Source organism: Benincasa hispida, chromosome 1 (genome assembly GCF_009727055.1).
Source record: "Benincasa hispida cultivar B227 chromosome 1, ASM972705v1, whole genome shotgun sequence".
Taxonomy (NCBI): domain Eukaryota; kingdom Viridiplantae; phylum Streptophyta; class Magnoliopsida; order Cucurbitales; family Cucurbitaceae; genus Benincasa; species Benincasa hispida.
The window spans coordinates 15,835,680-15,838,634 of record NC_052349.1 but is presented as its reverse complement, the minus strand read 5'-3'; the positions used below and the strand labels follow the sequence as shown (position 1 = coordinate 15,838,634).

At 29.3% G+C, this 2,955-nt stretch overlaps 1 non-coding gene across 1 annotated transcript; it reads right to left on the bottom strand.

The window, feature by feature from the left end:
- Nucleotides 1-2,525: 2,525 nt before the first annotated feature.
- TRNAM-CAU lies at nucleotides 2,526-2,611 on the bottom strand. Its single transcript is given in 2 exon segments — nucleotides 2,526-2,561; nucleotides 2,574-2,611. It is a non-coding gene; the product is annotated as a tRNA-Met (tRNA).
- Between the last annotated feature and the right edge of the window lie 344 nt (nucleotides 2,612-2,955).

The following is a 2,955-nucleotide window of genomic DNA, read 5'->3' as shown; positions in this document are numbered from 1 at the left end:
TAGGTCCAAGGATCAGGTTCATGGACTAACTAAGTCCAAGGCCACAAATGCTACCTTAGAACTTTATAAATAGAGAAGTCCTATTCATTTGTAGTTCTTGAAAACTGGAGTCTTTTGGAGATACAAACATTCTTCCAAGACTTTAACTCCAAAAAGATCACGTGATCCGCTTCCTTAAATCAAGCGTATGCGTTCAACAGAGAGAGAATTAGATGATCAAGTACTAGAGACTAAACCACATTCACAATCAACATCAACACAAGTTCAACTCCACAAAACAAATTTCTCCGAAAATCTCGTGTCAACAGTAATAGTTATATCAATGGTCTATGAATTTTTAGAGCATTCTCAATTTAGATTTTATTCATCTATGGATATCAATTTTACTCTTGATGTATTAAACATTATCGATTGAGTCATTCTGTGAAAAAACAAAAACAAAAACAAATAAAAGAAGTTGTTGAAATTATTAAGAGTATGTCAGCTTATTAAATCATTGTTTTATTTTATTAATTTTTTTATAAATAAAATCATTTTTTTTTTATTAATATGGCTATACATCTTTTTAATACAAACATCTTTAAACATTGAAACACGTCATTAAAAATATTTTGTTGTTGGTTAAGTCAAGTTTAGTTTGTGAACAAAGTTGAACTTCACATGTCAAATAGCATTGATGTGGCATATTCAAGTAAAGCATATATTGGTAGATAAACTAGAAATTATCATCATTAAAGGGACGATTGAGGTGAGGAGATGAGCTGAGATGAATTGAGATATGAACTCAATTTATTGTTTGGGAGGCCAACTTCATATGTCATCAACATTTTATACTATATCTACCAATAATGCACCCAGCTCTAATCATCCCCGATGCCTCGTTGCTCAACTTCGATGACCACTTCTGATGACCACCTCCAACAACCAACTCTGGCAACCATTGCATGTGACCAACTCTTGCAACATCTAACCATCATAGTTGATGGCCAACTCTTACGAACTCCGACGGTAGCCATTCCACCAGCTTCTACGACCATTATTTAAATTATGACAATTACAAATTTGGACTTTGTTGACACATGAGTTTTTTTATTTCGTTGACGCTTATGACATAAAATTGTCAATAAAACATTAATTTAAAGCTTAAAAATAACTAGTAATTATAAAATACATATAAAATATCAGCAGATATTTATATTTAAGTTGATGCACAAAATTGCCAATAAAAACGTATTTGTAGAAACAAAAGTATGTAAGTTTCGTCAAAAAGTTGAATTCATTGTTTTTTTTATTAGTTCACAGTACTTTATAGTTGTTCTTTATAGTAATTTAACATTAATAAAATCACTTTTATCAGGTAAGAAATCAAACAAACTTGTATGTAAAAACACTTTTGAAAAAAAAATTGTTAGACATATTAATGTTTTATTTTCATTTTTTATCAAAAGTGTTAAAATAAAAATAAGGTACTAGAAACATCACATGCACAAATTTGTAAAATGATTGTTTAATTTTTTTTTTTTTAAAAAAATGCATGATCCAAAAATAACCCCAAACTCCAATTTCCAAAATTCCCAACAATTATACTTAAAAAAATAAAATAAAGTATAATTTGTAGTTTATTGAAATAATAATAATAATAATTGAATAAAAAAGTTTTTCCCAACAAATAATCATCTGTGTTAATTTTGCTTTTTTGAAGGATAAATTAAAGGACTAACCTCATGGACCTGTGCCTATTTCAATTTTGTAGTTTTCCCCCCTTTTTGTATTTATTTTGCCCCCTAAAAAAGCAAAAATAAAACTAAGAACTCTTACATTAAAGTGTTTTTCTTTTGGACCCTAAAGTAACTTGGCTTTGTCATGAAGAATTTCAAGCTACGTGGACGTGTCATCAATTATGGTGAGACGTGAGGTCCAAGTCTCGTGCTATTGCATCTGCTTTTCTTTTTCTTTTTCTTTTTTCTCTGTTTTCTCGTCTTTTATTATTTTTGGGAAATTGCTTTTACATAAAAATACTAAAAAAGGTTGTGTGCTACTGTTGAAATATAATACAAATTATTAGAGCCCCACATCTTGATTTCAACGGTGTGAGTAAATCACTCACAATTGGTTCAAAGGGAGAATATATGACATTATTGTAAATTAAGTTCAAGTTCAACGTGTAAATTAGCTTGACGTATTTTGGTTTTAAATTAAAAATAGATCATAATCCTTCAAAAACTTCAGTTATAATTACATTGTTTGTGTATTGTATTTTTCCCTATTAAAAATTCCACTTGTCATATATGAAAAATCATTTAATTTTGCAAAAAAAAAAAAAAAAGATCATTAACCCAAACCATTCAACACATAATTCATCATCATATGAATAAATAGAATGATTTACCCACCAAGATTGTAAAAATCATTTTGGAAAATTAGGAAAAGTGCAAAATACGATATTTTTGTTATAAATTAACATTTTTATATTTTAAATATAAAAATCACTATTTTATTTTATTTCGTAAAATAGTATAAAATAATGGGGTGAGAGAGGCTCGAACTCTCGACCTCAGGATTACTCTTAAAGCTATGAGACCTACGCGCTAGCCAACTGCGCCACCACCCCTTGTTGTGCTTCCTTTTATCTTAAATTATTTGATTGATTATTTTTAATTTTGTTTTTAAAAAACTATATTTCAAAATGTTTTCTCAAACTCATTTTATTTCAATTTTTATTTGTAAGGGCCCATGTTTTGGGCATAATTCAGGTTATAGAGTCTGTATTTGGTCTGTGTTGTGTTGTGTTGTTCGTGGTTGTTTCGGTCGAATTCTGAAGAAGATGGGTCAAAATCGGAGGAATTTCGAAGAAGATCACAACTGTAAACCAAATTTTGTGAGCTTTCATTTAGAAAAATTTTCAATGGATTCTAGGAGAATAGGAAGGAGAGATGCTAGCATTAGTAGGAGTGG